The sequence below is a fragment of the Neofelis nebulosa genome, chromosome 17 (assembly GCF_028018385.1).
Source record: "Neofelis nebulosa isolate mNeoNeb1 chromosome 17, mNeoNeb1.pri, whole genome shotgun sequence".
NCBI classification, from domain to species: domain Eukaryota; kingdom Metazoa; phylum Chordata; class Mammalia; order Carnivora; family Felidae; genus Neofelis; species Neofelis nebulosa.
In genome coordinates this window covers 30,678,410-30,699,536 of record NC_080798.1, presented here as the reverse complement: position 1 = coordinate 30,699,536, position 21,127 = coordinate 30,678,410, and the positions used below count along the sequence as shown (strand labels likewise).

The window sequence follows — 21,127 nt, the reverse complement described above, 5'->3', positions numbered from 1 at the left end:
AACTCTTTTATTTGCTCACAATTCTACAATCTAAACTGGGCCCACCTGGGTAATACTTCTGGTCTTGCCTGTGGTTGTCCCTGTGGATGCGTCCAGCTTGGCAGGTGGATTTGGGGCTGGGATGGCTGGGTCCCTTGCTGTCATTCCATGCCATTTCAGGGTCTCTCTCTTTCCTCAAGAGCTCTCATGGCCTCTCTACATGGTCACTCCAGCAGGGGAGGGAGACTGGGCTTTTTATGTGGCTCTTCAGAGCTCTGGAAGCTGTCAGCCTTCTTAATGCTTAGGCCAGAAACTGGCCTGTCTTCCCCTCTGCTGCATTCTATTGGTTGGACCACATCATGGACCCAGCCATGATTCAAGGACAAGGGACTTCACAAGGGTGCAGACATAGGGAAATGTGGTTCATTGGGGGTCACAAATCTGAAAGTACAAGGGACTTCAGGGGAAACTAACTAGTTAGGGGATCAGGGATCCCAACAGATGTACATCCTTTTGATGGGATTTGTGACATTTTGTTTGAAAATGTGATTATAATTTTTAACAATGGCAGCACATCCGTAATTCACATCATGGAATTGTAAGATTTAGAGAGATCACCCGAAACTTCTCCTTCATTTGGCCAATGAAAGATCTGAAAATCTGAAAGGTTAACTAACAGTCAAAAGAATGACAGCATTTCCCTGACTCGTGGTCCCTGAGCCAGCCCCAATTCTTTATCCCCCTCCTTATCTTTCATGCCCTCCATGAAGTTCCCCTCTGTAGGCTTCTGCCCATTCAGTTCCTGGTTTAACAAACATGTATTGAGTACCTGCTATGTTCTGGGCACTGTTCCAGAAGGTCATTATTTCAGAGATGTAGTAATTCTAGCCCAACGTAAGTGGTGTGCTGGAGCTGGCTCGAACCATCACATGAGACCTGCCTGTGCGCATCTTCAACTCCGCGTTTGGTGATGTCATGTTGGTAGCTTGAAATTGGCCGTGCTGGGAATATGTGTAGCACAAAACTTGAGAAACACTACAATTCAGGACTTTTTTTTCTCCCCAAAGAGTTGCTTGTTAAACATTTACCAGCACACCCTGGATTTAGTCTTAAACCACATTCTCTTTTAGGCTAAGAGGGGTTTCTTTACCACAGTCCATGCTGACCTACAGGTCTCTGTCTTGTCATTCACTGATTCACCCAATCAGTAAATATTAATTGATCAACTACCAAGTTATAGGCCCTGCATCAAGAAGGTGACCTCTGCTCTTTACCAGATAATTGTCTGCAGGCAGGAAAGTGGGCCTGGTGTTGCTAGATTTGTTTTAGTAACAGAACTTGGTAATCCAGATTTATACATAGCATTGCCCAAATTTTGAATGTAAGCAACAAATTGCAAAAATTTACAAATTGTGTCTGGGCCAAATTAAGCATGTCTTTAGGTTATTATTTGTTAGGAGGGCCACTAGCCTATAACTTCTATTCTTTTATTATTATTATTATTATTATTATTATTAATTATTTTATTTTAGAGTGAGAGAGAGAGAGAGAGCACACGAGTGGGTGAGAGGGGCAGAGGGAGAGAGAGAATCTTAAGCAGGCTTCACACTCAGTATGGAGCCCAACGTAGGGCTTGATCCCACAACCCAGAGATCATGACCTGTGTCGAAATCAAGAGTCAGTTGCTCAACCAAATGAACCACCCAAGTGACCCTGCAACCTCTATTCTAATCCTCACAAAAGTGTGTGACATCAAGGCCCTAGGCTCTCCACCCCTCCATGCCCACTGGTGTCGCTGCAGTTAAACCACCTGGAAATCCAGGCATATGGAGGGCACTCCGCCCTCTCCCCTGTGTTTAAAACAAGATCCTTTGCTTACAGGTCTGTGTGGCTGCCAAGTAATAACCATTTCTTCAGGTTCACGTTTCACTCTCTACTCAGCTACACTGGCCTTCTTTTAGATGTTTGAAGAGCCCATGCTGCCTTCTACCACAGGGCCTTTGTACCTGCTGTCTCCTCCTCCTGGAACACTGCACTTTCACTTCAACAGAAAGACTATTTCCTCAAGGAATCTCTGTTCTTCTAGACAAGCTCAAGTCCCTATAATTTATCTACCATTATGACCAGAGTTTGATCTTTTGTACCATTGTGATGGCCACAAGAATGCACTTCTTAGATCTTTTTGTGGAGGGGAGTCTAATTGACTGGTAACCCCAGCTGCTCTGCCCTGACCACCACCCCTCTGCTGGGACCATACTTCCCAAGGGCTGCCCCTAGCCCATCACTGAGCATGGCAAGAACTCTCAGGCAGGTCTGTTCTTCAGAACATGAGACTCTTCTGATGGGTAACTTTGGCGTGGCCTGGATTCCCTGGGAACCACCCCACAGAGCAAGACCACTGTCTCTCTCCACCCAGACCTGCTTCACCATCTGAAGACTGGCCCCCCCCAGTCTTCTCCAGCCTCCTCCCTATTCTCACTCACAAATAAATCTCCTGCATGTTTAGTCCTGTCCTACTGGCTGCTTCTTGAGGGACCTAAACTAGTGTAAGCATCTATTATGGGGATAAATTTAGGTTTATAAGTGCAATTACTTGATGCTTGCTTACCTCCCAGACTCAACTGTGAAAGCAGGGGTTAGTTCAGAGATATGTTTGTCTTTGGCCGACTGTTAAATCCCAGCCCTTCCCACAGGGCCTGGCACACAGTGGGTATTCAGTAAACACTTGCCAATTTGACAAAATAATGAAACCATTGAAAATACAGTGAGTGTTGAAAAGTAAAGGTCTGGTTAAATGTAACGTATGCTGGCCCTAACTATAGGCTGTACTAATTTCAACACAGAAGCTGGAACTGGGGAGTGTCCCCTGGAGAATAAGGTAAATAAACATAAGACAAATTCAGCTAGTCCAAGTAGTTCGTGCGGTGATTTCAGAATGTCGAATGGGATGGCATTTCGATGTACTTACTGAAGGAACCTCTGCTTTCTCTCCAAGGCATGACAGTTTGGTAATGGAGAACACACTAGAAGAGTCAATTCAAATACTGTCCAAGATGGACAACCTCAGAAGTGGCACACAATGTCAGCAGTTGACAAAGGACTTCTCAGAGCTGACTAGCTTGAAATCTACAATGACCTGGCTTAGCATCTTTGGCAAGTCACTTTCTCTCTCCAGATTTTGATGTTCCCATCTGTACCATGAGGGGGTGGCGTTGGGGGCCCTGAAGCATTTCTAGCTTGGGCAAACTCTGGATTCTAAGTGGAGTGGACAGACATCTACCAAAGTGCCCGGTACTTAGGAGGCTTTCAATAAATCTTGCTTGAATGCATTAATGAAAACATGAATGGAGGATACCTCCTCTCTCCCCTGGGTACACAAGGTTTGGGGGCCCCAATCTGTGCTAGCAGGGGAGGCAGGAAGCAGCTGTTTACCTTTGAGGGAGCGGCTGGGTGATGTGCTTGTGCAAACAGCCATTTACCCAGGTGTCAAGAGGAGGGACAGAGAGAGAACACACATTTATTCCTTTCCTCGTGGTAATGATCCAGAAACCCCAACCTGGCAGTGCTGGAGTGGGGGCCTGTTGTTTTCTGACCAGGCTTGGGGCCAAGCAAGACTCCCTCCCTCGTTATTCCCACTTGTACTACAAGTCACTCCCTTCCCAGTAACTGTCAGGGGTAAATATCAGCACCCAAAGTTATCTTATTATTGGACGTTGTTTTCTGCTTGCTGTCTGTATCCTCTCACTGGAATAGAAACACCTTAAGAGTAGGTCATTTGTCTTGTTCACTGCCCTATCTCCATAGCTGGAGGGGTGTCTTGGACATGGTGGGCCTTCTCAATAAGTGGATGTTGACTGACTGATGGACAGGTGAGCTGTGCCCCAAGCCTGGTCTGGTGACATCACCAGCCTGGAATTACCACCATTAACGTCACCTCGTTGGGTACGTCAGCATCCTTGAGTCAATCATGGCAGTCATTCTCATAGTGTCTGTCTTACCTCCTACTTGTTCTTAGTGTATTTCTCTAATTGAGGTCTCCTCTGTAATTTAAATAAATGTATCTAAACTCTACATTGTATGCCATGACTATAAATGGAAACCAATATCACTTTCCCATAAGGAGAAAGTAATCATAAATATGAGGACAGTGGTCATAAACCTTAGTGCCAAGGGGATGGCGAATGGAACACTATTTCAACGTGTTTCATCCTTTGTAAAACTAGGCATTGTATTGTATGCATTTACCAACCTTATTTTGACACAGGGTCCATAGGCTTCATCAAACCTTGTAAGGAGTTTATGTCCTCTTCCTTAAGAGCCATGGAGAAGACATACCAAGGTGCAGTCTGCCAATGGTCCAAGTTTGAGGTCTTTCCTTTTCTAAAAAGGAAAATCCAGTCATGGTAGGATAGTGTGAAAGGCATGTTAGCACTGAGCTGAGACCCTCCATGACGTAAGAACGACTAAAAGAAGACAGAAAGGGAAAGGGCTTTTTAGGTGTAATTTGGTGTCTGGGTGCCACATTAAGTCATCTTAGTTTCCTTGGGTGAAGGTAGGGTCTTCAGAAATATCAATTAAATTGCACAAAATTATTTAGGTTTAAATTTAATCGCACACAAATTATTTAGGGTTAAATTCCAAACCCATTATTTTGGATTAATTTATCAGTTCATATCACTAAATATTTGTTGTATGACTATGACTATTATTGACAAAGCTGTGCAATAAGTTCACGTACTAAAGAGCTTCTGAGTAATTGGCGAAAAATGGCTATGTAATCATGATATATATATATATATATATATATATATATATATATATGATAAAATTTAATTTCTCCCATGGTAGGTGAATCCCAAGATGCCATAAGATTGATGAGAATGTCCAGTGTTGGATAGCGGGGCTGAGAAAAGATTCCTAAACTTTGAGCCAAATCCTAAAGGATAGGCCCTCTGTCTATTATTCAAAATTGCCTGGTCATGAGAACTCTCCCTGGGACTTGTTAAAATAAAGATTCCTGGACTCTATTTCAGACCAGCTAGACCAGAATCTCCAGTAGAAGGACCCGGAAATCTTAAAAAAAAAAAAAAAAAAAAAAAAAAAAAAAGTACCCCGGGTGATTCTTATCATTAGACAAATTTGGAAGCCAATGTGCTACCTAAGTCAGTGACTTGCAAAGTTGCCTGTGCATTGGTAGCCTGTCAATATATAGATACTGGGCTTATCTAATCAGATTCTCTGATTACAATGGCATGGCCATTTTAAGATGCTCCTAAGATAACTTTTGTGCTCACCATATCTTGAGAATCACTGAGCCTGGTTGGAGATGGGTGGTGTAGAGGTTAGGGTGTGGATAATGAATATCCCAGGCAGAGGGAAGAGCGTAAATAAATACTACCTGGTGTAGTATTTGGGAATCTACAAGTACCAGAGCACAAAGAGAGATCACAGCAAGAGATGCTGTGGCAAGGAACTTGGAATTTCTCCTATAGGTCAGCGCTTCTCACTGATAGATGTGTGTATGTGGTTGGAGATGCACCCATCAGAATCACCTTTAGAACCTGATAAGATGAAGTGTTAGAAGCGGAAGTCTATGAAGTAAGAAGAGCACTAGGATATTTTGTTCTGGTAACTCCTCTAGCTTTAGAGTGAATTTTAAAAATTATTGAAAAAGGTGCCTGGCTGGCTCAGTTGGTAAAGCATGTGACTCTTGATCTCAGGGTTACACGTTTGAGCCTCATATTGGGTATAGAAACAACTTAAAAATAAAAAATTCTTGAAGTATAGCATGCTTGCAGAAAAATGCGGGAATATAAATTTAAAGCTTGACGAATTAACACAAAGTCAATACCCAACCACCAGCCAGATGACGAGGTAGAATGCTACCATCAACTCAGATGCTCCACTTGTTTTCCCTTCCAGTTGTTGCCCTTGCTTTATCCCCGAAGTTAACCACTGTTCTCACGTCTAACATCATAGGTCAGTTTTCTTTATTTTTTGAGCTTAATATAAATGGAATCATGCAGTATAAACTTCTTTGGGTCTGGATTTTTCCATTCCACATCATGTTTGTGAAATTTGTCTGTGATGTTACACGTAGAAGTACTTTATATTTTCATTTTTGTATAGTATTTCAATTTACAAATATACAATACTTTGTCTATTCCATTGTTTCCAAATGCTGGCAATTATAAATAATGCTGCTATGGACATTCTTGGATATAATCTTTGGTGTACGTATGTGTTCATTTCTGGTGGGAATATGTCTCTGAGTGGTATTCCTGGATCATAGGGCATGGGCATATCCAATTCTCTATGCACTGCCAATGAGTTTTTAAAGTGTTTTTTTTACCAGTTGACAATTCTACCAGCAGTGTGAGAGTTGTGCTTGCTCCATATCCTCACCTCACTTGGCATTAACAGTCTTTCCTATTCTTTCTTTCAGCTATTCTGCTAAAATACAGTGGTAGATACTTGTAGCTTTACTGTGCATTTCCCCAGTGACTAATAAACTTAAACACTTTTCTATGTGTTTATTGGCCATTTGGGTACCCACTTTGTGAAGTTCCTGTTTAAATTGTTAGCCCATTTTCTATTATTTTTCTTATCTATTTGTAGGGATTTATATATATTCTGGATATGACTTTTTTAGCATTTCTAGTTCATTTTTCACTCTGTGATTTGCTTTCCCACTCTCGTAAGGATGTCTTCTAATGAAGATCAATTTCTTCATTTTAATGAAGTCTAAAGTATCAATGTTTTCTTTTATGTGTTTATTTATGTCATGTTAAGAAAGCCTACCCCCAAGACACAAGACATGTCCTACATTATATTCTGAAAACTTAAAAAAATTTTTTTAATATTTATTTATGGGGGGGAAGAGAATGAATGCGGGAGGAGCAGAGATAGAGTGAGACACAGAATCCAAAGCAGGCTCCAGGCTCTGAGCTGTCAGCACAGAGCCTGACATGGGGCTTGAATTCATGGATCTTGAGATCATGACCTGAGCCGAAGTTGGACGCTTAACCAACTGAGCCACCTAGGAGCCCCAGCGAGTCTATTTTTTAAGGTATTGATCATGGATATTTTAAAACCCAAGTCTCATAAGTTCAGTATCTGGACACCCCTTAAGTGTTCCTCTTTCAATTATTTTTTTAATCATGTAGTTTTGTCTCCTAAGATGGCTGCTAGTTTAGAATTAGATGCCAGATATCATAAGTTGACCTTTGAACAATGGAGGGGTCGGGGTGCCAACCCCATGCAGTCAAAACTCCATGTATAACTTTGACTCTCCCAAATGTAACTACTAAACAGCCTACTACTGACCAGGGGCATTACCAATAACATAAAGTCAATCAATGCATATTTTTATGTTATATATACTCTATACTATATTCTTACAATAAAGTAAGCTACAGAAAAGAAAATGTTATTAAGAAAATACATTTACATTGTACTGTATTTATTGAAAAAAAATCCACAGATAAGTGGATCCATATAGTTCAAACCTTTGTTGTTCAAGGGTCAACTGTGTATATATAAAATTAAGATCACTTGAGACTCTGGGTAACTTTATTCTCTTACAAAGAAGATTTGCTTTTACCTCTAGTAATCAGGGTAGAGACAAATCACCTAATCCTATCAGAGATTGAGTTTATTCAAAACTGGACTTCAAAGAAAATTTTACCTCTTCAAACAAAACAAAACAAAACTGGACTTCATTCTTTGTGAGGGTTGGTTTATTCTGATTCACTGCCATTTCTTTACTGGGCTCTAAATTCCCATTTTCCCCCTTAGTCTGGTAAGACTGCCAGAAGTATTGCTCAGCTTCTGTCCTCAGCCACTGCTTGTGAACCAGATAATAGTCTTTGGGGGAAATAGGATGAATGTTGAGCTCACTGTTTGGTATTTGCCTTTTCTCAAGAATCTTAGCCCCTTAAGTCCTCATAGTGTTGGTAGCCCTTTCATACCTTCAAACCTAATCAAATATTTTGTCTGGCTTTTCTAGTTGTCCTTGGCTGATGAATTGGTATACAGCAAACAGGTCTACCATTACAAGCCCTAAGATATGTGGTTACATAGGAAAATAAATTTAAGAAGAATACATATGTGGAGTGCCTAGGTGGCTCAGTCAGATAAGCATCCAACTCTTGATTTCAGTTCAGGTCATGATCTCACAGTTCATGGGATCAAGCCCTGCATCAGGCTCCATGCTGACAGTGTGGAGTCCACTTGGGATTCTCTCTCTTCTTCTCTCTCTGCCCTTCCTTTGCTCATGCTGTCTCTCTCACTCTCAACATAAATAAACATTAAAAAAAAAAGAAGAATATGTAGGTGATCCTATATTCATTAAAATAAAAATATTGATAAGTTGTTAGAACAGAATGCATAGGAATATCATCTGAAAAAGGAGTAGTCACCTATTTACGTTGGTTACATATCATGCAGTATTTCATTTTCTATACTACATATATTTATAATGATTGGACTTCAGTTTTCAGTGGGATATATTCATATATAAGAGGAAAATAATAAGGTCTTTTCAAAAAATTAAAGAAATAGAAATGGCATAATAGACAAAATAGCTGGAAAGTGAGCTTGTCTTTATGTTTGTTTCCTAATTTAGGAAAGCTGGGCTTACAGAATATCCACCTATATATAGAGAGAGCATGGTTAGACTTATGCTGTATTTTACCAACTTTCCCCTTGGTAAGCTTCATTATGGAGGGGCTTTTTAGTTAAGGGATTTTCCAGGTTGATGAGTTACCTGTGGGAACCTGACATTACTTACTGGGCCTTGTTATCCATTTGATCTGCAAATAAAAGGGAGACCAAAATTATAGAAGCCCTCCAACTTTAGGAAAACATTTACTTAACCAAACTAACTTTAGCACATAACTAATTAAAAAGGAATTTCTTCTTGGGAAGAGAAGATACACACTTACAGAGTGCTACAATTTATAAAAGGACTCAATTTGAAAACTCCATCCCATTGTTTTGCCAGCAAACACTGGACTCCAAATTTGGGAGTTAATACTAAGCTGAGCTAATTTTCGTCCTATTCATTCTACCCACATTTCCAGTCTTTCATGATCATTTTGAGTCTGAATTTTGTCTCCAACTATATGAAACGACACTTCCATCATTTTATCAGTTGAAAGTTCAGTAGGCAGGCCTCCATGTCCTAATCTAAGTTATTTATTAAAATTTTGGGAAAAAAAATCGGAATCAAGGGTGGAATAAAGTAAGAGTTTACTAAAGGCTTCTCTGCAGGTTGTCGATAATAAATCAACACCCCTTGGGCATGATTGTTCCATCTACTTCAAATCCACCTGATACAGTATAAAGTTATCCATATTTCCTTCATTCCACTAGGACTGCCAATTATTTCATTCCCATTCGAATCCTCTCCTTGGTGAACTAACTTAGTCACAGCCCCTAAGAGCCAGCCCTTATGTACCTGGCCACATTAGATTGGACTAAGGGTGAACTGAGCCAAACAAATTTTCTATCTCAAGAGCTTGGTAAAGACTTGATAAGGGTGTAGATCTTAAAAGTTCTCATCATGCAAAAAAACATTAACTACATGAGGGGATGGATGGCAAGTAAACCTATTGTGGTAACCATTCTGCAATATACACATAGATCAAGTGATTATATTGTACGCCTTCCACAACTTATACAATGTTGTATGCCAATTACATCTAAATAAAACTGGGAGAAAATGAAGACAGAAATAAGACCTGAAGTCTGAGTCTGCTGGCTGTAGGGAGCTAAACAGGAGGGTCATGTGATTTAGGGGCTGGGGCCACCATCACAGGGTTACCATGATGGGCCATGTATAAACAGAAGAGTAGGGGCTGATCTGTAGGGAGAAAGAAAGAACCAAAACATACATGCTGAGAGAAACAGAAATTTGAAACCAGAAAGAAGGAAAAAGATGAAGAGAGTAGCTGTCTGTTGGCTTCCCAGTTCCCATGAGGTGTCTAACTTTATAACCTGTACTTTGATTCTGTGAGTTTTTCTGTAGTTTTAAAATTAACTCCTTTTTTGGCTTGAGTGAGTGTTGCAACTTTGTTCCCTCCAAAAGTCATATGCCGAAGCCCTAACCCTCAGTACCTCACAATGTGACTGTGTTTGGAGACAGGGCCTTTTAACAGGCATTGAAGTTTAAAATGAGGCATTGGGGGTGGGTCCTAACCCAATCTGACTGATGTCCTTCAGAAAAGACATTAGGCTGGAGAGAGAGACCAAGGATGAATGAGGCCACCAGAGAGTGGTCATCTGCAAGCCAAAGAAGGAGGTCTTGGGGAAACAAAACCTGCCAGCACCCTGATCTGGGGCTTCTACCTTCCAGAACTGTGAGAAAATACATTTCTGGTGTTTAAGCACCCTGCCTGTGATATACTTATTGCATGGAAGTCCTGGGGAACTACTACAGCAAGTTCAAGTGAGTTTCAGGGCTTTTAATTGTATGAACAGAAGACTTAGACTTAATTGGATCCAAGGATAAGAATATGTATTATTTCCCATCACTAGAAACCAGGAGGAAAAGAGCCCCGGGGTTGGTTACTTCAGAGATTCATGACATTGTCAAGGATCTATGTTCTTTGCATGTTTCCGCTTCACCATTCTCACGTCGGTATGTCAGCTCTGACCTGAGGCTGGATCCCTCATGTTGACAAGATAGATGCAACATTGCCAGACATGATATTGCCTAGAAGAAAAAATTATTATGTCTTTTTGAATGTTTGTTTTTAACAGCAAGGAAACCTTTCTCAGAAGCCCTGCTACACTCTTGTTTATGTCTCATGGGCCCCAAAAGCATAACAACCAATGAAAATGGGTCTGTCATGATAGCATCCATCCTGAATGAACATGGCCCCATGGAGGATGGTGGGACCTACATAAAATGGAGGTAGGGTTGCACAAGGAGAAGGGAGAATGAATTTGGAGTAGGTAACCAACAATGTCTTCCAGGTTTCTTTTACCAAGATTTCCTAGACAGCAATTATATGCACAAGATTATCACGGAAAATTTTGACAGATGTGTGGCTGAAAGAGAGATCCTTTTTTTAATGTCGCTCAAATGACTAAAGGTCTCATGTCACATGGCTTAAGTTAGAGATATAAGGCAGTAAAATCATAGACATCCAGGTCAGATTATGGGGACCTTGAATGTTAGGGGGAGGGAAGAATATGAAATTGAAAAATATATAGTAAAATCTTAATCTAATAGGAGGCAAAGATATTTCAGGAAGACTGATCCACCACTGATTTCAGAAAACAATTCACAGGTAGATTAACTAAACAGCATACAGAGACCAGACTCCATTTTGGATTCATTCACTTTCCTTCCACCAATGTCTACTGAGCCTATGCCATGTGGCAGGCCCTATACTCAGCCACAGAAATCAGGGAATGAGCAAGACAGATATGGTGCCTTTCCTTGTGTGCCATTTCAAGTGAGGGGGAACTGAATTGACCAGGGTGGGCTAGGCTGTAGTAACTGGGAAACGCTGCTATCTCATGGCTCAACACCATGGAGATATATCTTTGCTCATGTACATTCTGAGGCTTGAATGGCCCTCCTCTGTCTTCTACCTGTGGCATCTGGACTGCCTGGCCACCAAGCACACCACAGTAGGGGCAAGAGAGGTGCATGGAGAAGATGCAGAAAGAGTACCAGCTTTTAGTTGTCTCGGCCTTGAAGAGACACACACGTCTGCTGGGGGGCCACTGCCCAGAACTGGCCATGTGACCGCTCACCTACTGGCAGGACAGGTTGGGGAATCCATGGCGGAGGCTGGGGAGCAGCACGTGGACATTTAGTACACAGCAACTGTCTCTGCCACAGGATTTTATAATAAATACCTCAGGTAAAGACTTGTTTCTTCTTCATCCGCTTATGAAGTTGTACTAAACAAGGGGTGGTTATAGAAACATCATTTTAATGACAACTTCTGCTTGAGGAGAAAAAGATTCATATTAACCTCGCTCTCAGACAGTGGGTATTAGGAAGAGACAGGGAGTAACAGGTCAGTAGTAAAGCAAGGTGACACTTTTATTTCTTTGCCCTGCAGTGATGCAGTGGAAAGAAGAGACCTCAATTTGCATCTCCGCTCCTATGTGCCTCTTTTGTGTCCTTAAGCAAGTCATTTAACCCCTGTTTGCCCACTTCTTCAACTAAAAAAGAAGGGGAATTACAATCTCCCTCAGAGAGATGTCATGAGGATTAAAATTTAAAAAATATACATATGCAAATGCAAATGTCTACATTGTGCCTCAACGGGCACAGGGTATAAACTCGTAAAATGTGAATGAATCTGCTGTAGATGAGTTAAAGCAAACTTGAGATCAGAGCACGCAGCCATGTTTTGCATGTCATTCTCCCTCAAATCTAACTCAGCTGCCTGGCCCTCAAGACTCCATGGTGCTTCCGGTCTCCTGCCATCTGTTCCCTGGGCAACTTCCCGGCATCTCATCTCACCAACCCATTCTCTTCCACACTCACTCGCTGCTCCCGCTGAACAATTTTACTAGTTTTCAGACTTTCGCTAAGTCTCTCAAAAATACCCAACACAATGACAAGAAAACCTCTTCCCGTGTCACTGACCGCCTTATTGGAAAATACAGGCCATTCCCTGCCAGGGGGATCATCCTTTCTGTCCCATTGGCATCAGGCTTGGCCATCTCACTGGCTTTGACCAGTGTCGAGGGTGGGAGCGATGCGAGCAGACGCTTGGGAACACCACAGCATGCTTTCACGATCTCTTTTGCCTCTGCCACAAGACAGCCTCGTTCCTGAGATGAAAGTGTGGAGCAGGGCGGCAGCTGGCTCTTGGTAGGCAGAAATGTGGGTGACCAACAGCCCTTTGTGCTGGTAGCCCACTAAGGTATTAGGGGGTGTTTGTCACAGTAGCATAATCAGTCCAAGAAGTGGCCAATATGACCTCATATCCCCACCACCCATATGACCTCTTCTCTTTCGTTAACTGTGTTGGAAACCTCTCTTCCCCTAGGGCACTTTTTCATCCCCCTTGCCTCCCCTAAATGCTTTTTACTTTGAAATGTCTTCACTAGGAAGCTTCCCCTGATCATCCCGATCGTAAATGATCTCTCCTTTCTCTACGCAACATCCTAACATGTTATCTGGGATACCTGTAAATAAATGTTTGCTGACTCCATCAAGGAAGGAATGCTTCTCCCATGACATGAGGAGAAAATTTCATTATTATAATACTTTCCCCGTGTCTTAAAATCTTCAGGGTAGACATTGATCACGCTTTTTCTTTTTACATTTCTGGAACCCTAGCGCCACATACTTACAAACGTAGAGGAGGAATCTGTTGAACAATAACTGACAGGAGTTTCAGTTTTGGGTAGGATGGAGGGATCACAGGCTGAAAGCAGCTATAATACTTGGGACTTCAAGCACAACAGTGGAAACTCGTTTGGTGATGTTTCCAGATTACGAGAGCTTAATCTTTCAGGGCAACAATAGCTGACAAGTGGCTTCGGACTGCAGAATGGGTTTCTTTAGACCAATTAAATGCAAAAACTGCTTTCTCTGGGCCTGAGAATTGGCCATTCCCAGAGATGTTAACCAGAAGGTTGGACCTTTAATGGTCATAATTTTGTTGTTGTGTGGCTATGTGAATGACCAACAAGACTTTGTAGTAATCCCTCCAGATTTCTGGCTGCAGCATCCCCAGTGAAAGGTGGGGAGGGACACATGATGAAAGACCCCAGGGGATCAGAAGGAAAAGAAAAGGTGAGGAGAGCTGGCCAATCCTGGTCAGGGTAGTGTTTGCATGGCAGTCTGCATACCTCGTGACACTGGCTTCATTTTCCAGCGCAAAAGGTATTTTTCGAAGAACAGTAGAGAGTCCTTCTTGAGCAACCAGTCACGTATTCCTGGGGAAAAAGAAAAGAGTTGAAGACATGGTGGCACTGGACAGGTGGGACAACAAATGAACAACCTGAGGAGAAAAAAGCCAGTTACCTGTAGATTTTAATTTCAGGACGAGAAGGATCCAGGACACTCATGGAATGCGTTGTGGATGAAGGAAGGAGGAATCCCAAAGGGGAAAAGGAAGGCAGTAGGTGGTAGCAGAGGCCAGCCTTAGGACCAGCCACGCAAGTTATGAGGGTGTACCCCGTTACTAGTAATTCTACCTGAAGATGTTTCAGTCCGCCACCATCATGGTTTTCATGTCCTGCCCGCCCTGGGTTTCTGGACTGTGTGGGCTGAGGTGAGCTGGGGGACCGGAGGGGGAATGAGAGTCCGACTTTCAGTGCACAACTCAGGTCATGATCCCAGGGGCATGGAATTGAGCCGCGCGTGGAGCTGCGCATCGAGCCCTGCATCGGGCTCCTTGCCGAGAGTAGAGCCTGCTTGAGATTTCTTTCTCTTTCTCCCTCTGCCCCTCTCCCCCGCTCTCTGTCTCTCTCTTGAATACATAAATTAATTTTTTAAAAAGGCATTTTTGGGGGGCACCTGGGTGGCTCAGTCAGTTGAACGTCCGACTTCGGCCCAGGTCATGATCTCACATTTCATGAGTTCCAGCCCCGCGTCGGGCTCTGTGCTGACAGCTCGGAGCCTGGAGCCTGCTTCGGATTCGGTGTCTCCCTCTCTCTCTGCCCCTCCCCCACTCTCACTTCATCTCACCCTCTCAAAAATAAATAAATGTAAAAAAAAAAAAGGCATTTTTCAATTCCCAAAGCTCTAGTTCAAAATTTTAAATATTTTCCTTTTCTTCAACAAGTTGTTGACACAGGACACACTGAGTAGATAAAACTAAATGATTTTACAGCTGGCTTTAAAAAGACAAGCTCTTTTGCTAACTAGCCTTACTTCTTTAAACATGCTTTTTAAAAAAAAATGCAAATCCTCTGACCTAACTTGTAAAACATTTAATATTTTGGATATGCGGCTTTAATGACCATCTAAAAGTCAGGCCGGCTGGACAATGGGGAGCTGCTGGAGTATTATTCATCCTTCACAAAGCCATGAGGTGGCTCTTTCTCCTGGGTCAAGAGGTCAAGCTCCACAGCATTAATTTCGCTGAGTTTCTTTGTTATAAATAACAAACAAGGTCATTTATTTTCATTTTCTTGTTTCTAATTGCATGCATGTACTCCCAAGGATGAACTCCATAAACAGGTGGTGGGAATGCTGGGGAGAAAGCTCGAAACTGTTCCAGAAAAGAGGGCATGTCCCACTCTGGCGAAACAGTTTGATGAGTTAGAGATTTCGTCACTGCAGGATATGCACCTGTGCTATTACTCGAAAAGCAAACACTCATCTGTTTGGCACGCACAGATCTATGTAAATTAGGGGAGATTATTTTGCTGCTAGTCCTTGGCTGTTTTGTGATCAAATGCAATTGTTTCTCATTTCTTAAGAAACAGAGTCTCTATTAGACTCCGTTCTCCCCCCAGTTATTTTGACCATTTCATTCTTTTCTGAGGTTATTAATAATAACATGCCCTATGAATTAGGCCTAGAAACAAGGGGTGCCTGTCAAAGAAAGGATGTCATCAGAGGCTCCAACTACGAGCAATACGTATGAGTGACGGTATACAGACCTGTCATGAAAAGGTTTAATTAATATCTGCTTAATAATTTTCTCTCCTTAATGCTTCTTTAGCTGCCCCTTGGTGAAGAATAAAAAATGGACACCCCCACCCCCCACCCATCCCTAAGAGAGTCCTGACCCTCAGCTTTCATTGTTTGGCAGTGGTTTTTGTGGGCAACACTGCAGGGCCCCTCCTGCTGGGAAAACTCTGAGCTTCCTGATTTTTCACTCCTGTAAAAACCTCCTCCCCCATCACTACCTTTGTCTCTTTGGGGAAAAAAAAAAAGGGTTTTCACTTGAGCAAAATAAAAACTACCCCGTATTTGTTTCTGGAGTGTAATTATAAACTTCATTGTACATTCTTCCTGGCTTTGATGCTTATCTTGAAGAGTTCAGTGAAAATAAATTGTTTTTATGAAAGCAGAGAAACCATTTGATAAACACGCTGTCTCTGAAAATTGTTCCTGCAAAAGAGGTCATTCTTTCGCTTCAAAAGAAATAGAACATATTTCAGAAAACAGGCAGGACAACAGTTTAGGATTTCTGTGAATACAGGATATTTTTTTTTAAGGCAGGGTGTAAACACACTGAAAATTACACACCTCCTGATTGTGTAGAGTGTATTGGGTTTTTAAAATAGCTTTATTGAAGAGCTACTTAGGTCACAAGCAAATACTTGCTGCATTTCACGTTTCTGGGAATGAATTCTCAGCTCAGTACTTTTTTGCTACCAGGGGTTTGGGGGTGGTGGTGAGCATTCCATAATTACTATGTATCTGTCAAAACCTATGGGTGTATCTATTCTTAGTAAAAGTAATAGTCAACTGAGAAAATGATTGGTTTTTCTAAAGTGGTTCTTATGCCTGGTAGTACAGAGACCAATATGGCCAAACTTGGTTGTAGTAATGTGAGTAGCAACCTCATGCATGCATATATATATATATATATATATAGAGAGAGAGAGAGAGAGAGAGAGAGTTTCTCAATTTGCTCATTTCTGTATTTTTTGACCTAAGTAAAAATATCAAAATAGTTCTTATTTCCAGACCTGAAAAGTTTGGATTCACTGAAAACTGAAGCTAACAATGACAATGCACGGGGATTCCACCCGCCCCACTATAGTTCCTGTGTGTAACTCTCTCCTGGTAATTAGTTTTAGAGCCTGCCCTGGAGATGCGTATTGAGGGTCCAATGCTTCCTCTATACCATATGCACATTCTCTGTTATGAAAGCCTTGGTAGGTCTTGACTTGATTTTATCTGCAGGTGATTTAAAATATGAATGTAAGTGTTGATTCTCTGACATGAAACTCCAAATTTCATGGAGATGAGTTATACAGATACTAAGAATCCATGCTGGATAGAAATGCTATGCTTTATGACATGAAGCCAGATTCAGACATAAAACCAAATATAAAATGTTTTACCAATATGATACATTAGCTGTTACTATGGGAATAGGATGAGAAGAAACTCGAGTAGTTCTGGCCTTGTTAATTTCCATTTGGAGCTGCTGTTAATTTGGCTACATTACATATTGCAAACAAGGATCATAATATTTGGATAGGGCTTTTCATGACCAAAACTCAAGAAAATTACACTGTATATAATGTTTAGTGGTATCCTCACCTCATCTGGGCAAGCAATTCACAGAGAGGTTAAATTACTGTTCACAGATTCCGAAAAGCTGGCGTCTCAGTAAGTAAAGATCTTTGGGTATAAAGTTCAGCAGGTTTAATGCAGTCCTCATGGGAACTTTCTTAATGTGGAGACAGATAAAGTAGAGAAATAAAGTTTTTGAGTTCTGTCAAGATGTAAGATAGTTTTCTCATCATGCTCTCTCTGCTTTCATAAAAACAATCTATTTCCACCGAATTCTTCAAGATAAGCTTGTTTATCCTCCTCACCCCACCCCCATTTTTTAAAAGAGATTCTTGGACGATACCTACTGTTCAATTGGAAACATCAAGCTAATAAGACTGACAGTTTTGACCCAAATCATACAGAAACCCGACAGGGATTTTCTTATGCCCAGAAGTTGAATTTTGGCTGTATAACTGATGCTTGTCCTGCCCTCCCAAATCAGTAACTGTTAGCACTGTTCAGCATAAATTCAAAGCATGTTTAAGATACGTTCTTGGAGAAGTTTCTTCAAACTCAAGGCTAACCTAGTACAAAGGAAACCTTTGTGGCATTTCAGAAACAAATGCTGACAGCCTGAAAAAGGTGACACCCTTAAGAATGACAAATAGCATGGCAGTCACAATGGCATTAACGTTTTTAAAAGCCTCATTCTAACGTTTTTAATGGATGTGTTTCAAATCCACTGGAACCCTTAAAATTAGATGGTATTCTGAATGCAATGGAGAGTTCACTCAGATGGGCTTTAAGTGAAACAACGTATAATTCTAGTTGTGTTGCGTACAAGAGGTCCAAAACAGCAGGGCGCAGAAGACCTCCCTCCCTCCCGCACCCTCAGGTAGTGTGTTCTTATTCACGTGATAGGTCTTGGGTTCCCTCTTCCCGAATCTTCCCTTAACCTGGTTCCCTGGGAATGCTTTTCCACTATTCAAACATCTTCCCCCCCTTTCCCTTTCTCCCTCTCTCCCTCCTTTCCCTTCTCCTTCTCACTTTCCTTGCTTAAATGGATATTAATTTATTGCAAACCACCTAAGCACCAAGCAAGGTCCAAGGGGCTGGGGATACAGCAGTGATCCAGCTCCGGCTCCGCAGAGGCATGTCCTACACCCACCCTTGAGCTTTCTTTTACAAATAACCAAGAAGGTGCAGAGCCTGGCATCCCTCCCACTGTATGTGAATTTATCAGATTGCTTCTCTCCATAGCAGTGGTCGTTGTGACAGGACAGGATCTCCAGGCCAGGTGAGTGGATGGGACAGGGCGTGTGTACATGTGTGCATATGGAAATGTGCGTGTGCGTGTGGAGTGTGATGGGTCCAAATCATAGCCTCCTTTGATTTCCACGTGCGTCATCCGGGGATCCTCTCTCTCATTCACAAGTGCCTAAAACAGTGCCCGGCACAGAGTAGGCAGGCAAAATATAGCTGCTGAGTGTCTGGAGACTGTGGGCAAAACCTTGAGGTCAGCAGCCGTCCCGAATGACCTGTTTCTGTGCTAGCGATATTTTTCATTCTAAATGCCTCAACATACATATTTTCAGACTCCTCAGTTTCTCCGCCCCCCCCCCCCCCCCCGCCACTCTTTAATAGAGATCTACACTCGGAAATCAGCTACCTAAATCATCATCATAATAAAATAGTGACTGATGAATATTGTTTCCTTCTCTAAGGCATTTGCATCTTAACAGGGAGGGGGATTTTATGAGGCAAGCCAAGGGCCAAGAGGTGGTATTGGATATGACCCAGCATTCCTAACTCCTGGGAGCCTCCTGGGAGAAGGTTCTCGCTTCACTTTGTAGTGTGTACAGCTCAGGGCTCCATGCAATTCATCAGCCCACATGCAATTCCCATTCTGGCAGCTAGTGGGGTTTCCACCGTGAATATTTGTATTCTTGATGCTCAAGGTCTGATTACAACTTCAGGTTTAGTCTCTGTGTAACTTTGATTATACTTTCCTTCATCCTGTGTAATCAAGCTCAGATTGCTCCAGAGGCACAACAGAACGGGCACAAGGTGAGAAATGGGAGCGTGCAAAGAAACACTCGGCTTCCTAGCCTTTGGGGCTCTTGTTAACAACTACCTGGGAGAAAATAATTTCTTTTTTGGTACCTCAGATCAGCAAGCTGCTCCTCTCCTGCGGCCAGATGCTGCACTATCCGCCATTGTTAAATACTAATAGTGAAACTTAAAAGATGTTCTCTTGCGAGACAACAGGTGGCTACTGCAACCTCCCGCTCTGATTGGTGGAAAGGCCACAGGCGCCCAGTGGCCCAGAGAAAGGGCCTCCACTTCTGCGTTTCAAGAACCTGCTCAATGGGGTGTTGTCCTGATAATATCTCCGCTCGCTGCCAATTTGTGCAACCCGCTGGGCCATTAGGGAGCGCCGCTGGGTTGTCAACTTTAAATGGAGACCCGGGAGAGAGGACCTAAGCTTTTTCGAGGGGGGGGGGGGGGGGAATTGGAGTCAACCCAGGGACAATGTGAGCGGTTGTTCCTCTCCTGAATACACACCGCTCTCACGGGCAGTATCCAAACACACGTTTCAGCTAAGAGCAAATACACAAACTTTCACCTAATTGACGTTTATTTTTCCTGCTTGGTTCCAGAAAGATAATATTGGGTGAAGGTACATATACAGGTGTCACCAGGCCGGAGTGCCTGCTTTGGAGAACAGAAGAAATGAAAAGCAACCCATCTGATGTTTGTCTGAAAAAAAGTTCAGGCCCTGGTCCGGCCAAGTGTGCTCAGGGGAGGAAAGTGTTAGCGAGTGTCCGCTAAAATATTTGAAAATTTCTCCCTTCCGGTTGCAGCAGCAACTAGATAACCAAATGGGGGGGGGGGGTGGCACATCTCACCGCCTCTCCCTAACGTTCTCATGTAGCAATAAAGTCACTTCCCTTCGCCAAGGCTGAGGGCCAAACTCTCAAATTAACCCAAAGCAGTAAAGGGGGGTGGGGGGATAGGAAGGAGGGAGGGAGAGGGAGAGAGAGACAGCTTAAAGAAAGAGAAAGAAAGAAAGAGGAGGTGGGTGAGTGCAGTCTGAGGAAGTTAATCACCCAGAACCTTTTAGGGAAATGGGGACATTTTCTCTCCGAGAGCAGTGAATGATCCGCCTAGATCCAGTTATTCAAATGCCTTTCGAATACAAACAAGAGCAAAGGAAATACGAAGAGAACCGACACGAGGCTTAAACCCGGGAAGCTTCAAGTCTGCCTACCTGTGAAAGGTCAGGCCCCAACACCCCTTCTGGAAAATACCACAGGTGTACATGGATGGGGTCCCGGCTCCCGGCTCCCAGGAGGCCCTCCTGCAGGTTAGCTGCCAGGATAGGTGCCTCCAAGCAGAGGACATTCGTGCGGGAAGAAGAGTAGGGTAGACGGGACGGAGGACCCGCACGCACCACGAGGGACTAATGGGGGGGGGGGGGGGCGAGGGAAGGAAGCCCATGGAACGAGGGGTGGCAAGGGAGCGGACGGCTTGGGGATGCCGGTGGCAGGAGCCGGGGGCCGAGGGAAGCGGGGCTCGGAGAGGGGGTTGGGAGGGCCACACCGCGCCCCGCGGGCTGGCGGCGGGCCGGCCGAAGCGGCGGAGGAGAGGAGGGGAGCGAGGAGCGCTCCGAGGCATCGGGGACAAAGAGGACCGGAGAGGGAAGGGGGGCGAGGTGGGGAGAAGAGGGGCCCCGGGGAGGGGGAGGCCGCGGCGCGCGCGACGGGCACCGCCGGAGCTGCGCGAGGCGCGGGGCGAGCCGCGAGGGGCCGCGCGGGGCAGGGGCCGCGGCGGGGCGGGGTCGGCGCGCCCGGGGGCGGTCCGGGCCGAGGAGCGCACCGGCGGGGCGGGCGGCGCGCCAGCTGCCCGCGGTGGGAGGGGCGGAGCGGCGGCGGCGCGGGGAGGGGACCGGCGGCGAAGGCAGGAGGGGGAGAAGGAGGGGAG

General features: G+C 43.6%; 1 protein-coding gene across 2 annotated transcripts in view; it reads left to right on the top strand.

Moving 5' to 3' along the window:
• Positions 1-20,387: 20,387 nt before the first annotated feature.
• Positions 20,388-21,127, top strand: part of TOX3 (TOX high mobility group box family member 3) — a 109,296-nt gene continuing 108,556 nt past the window's right edge. Inside the window, exon 1 of one of the 2 annotated variants that reach the window (XM_058706360.1) lies at positions 20,388-20,423. The gene's annotated coding sequence lies outside the window, so the exon portion shown is untranslated. The remainder of the gene's footprint in view (positions 20,424-21,127) is intronic. The other variant, XM_058706359.1, reaches the window with a different exon arrangement.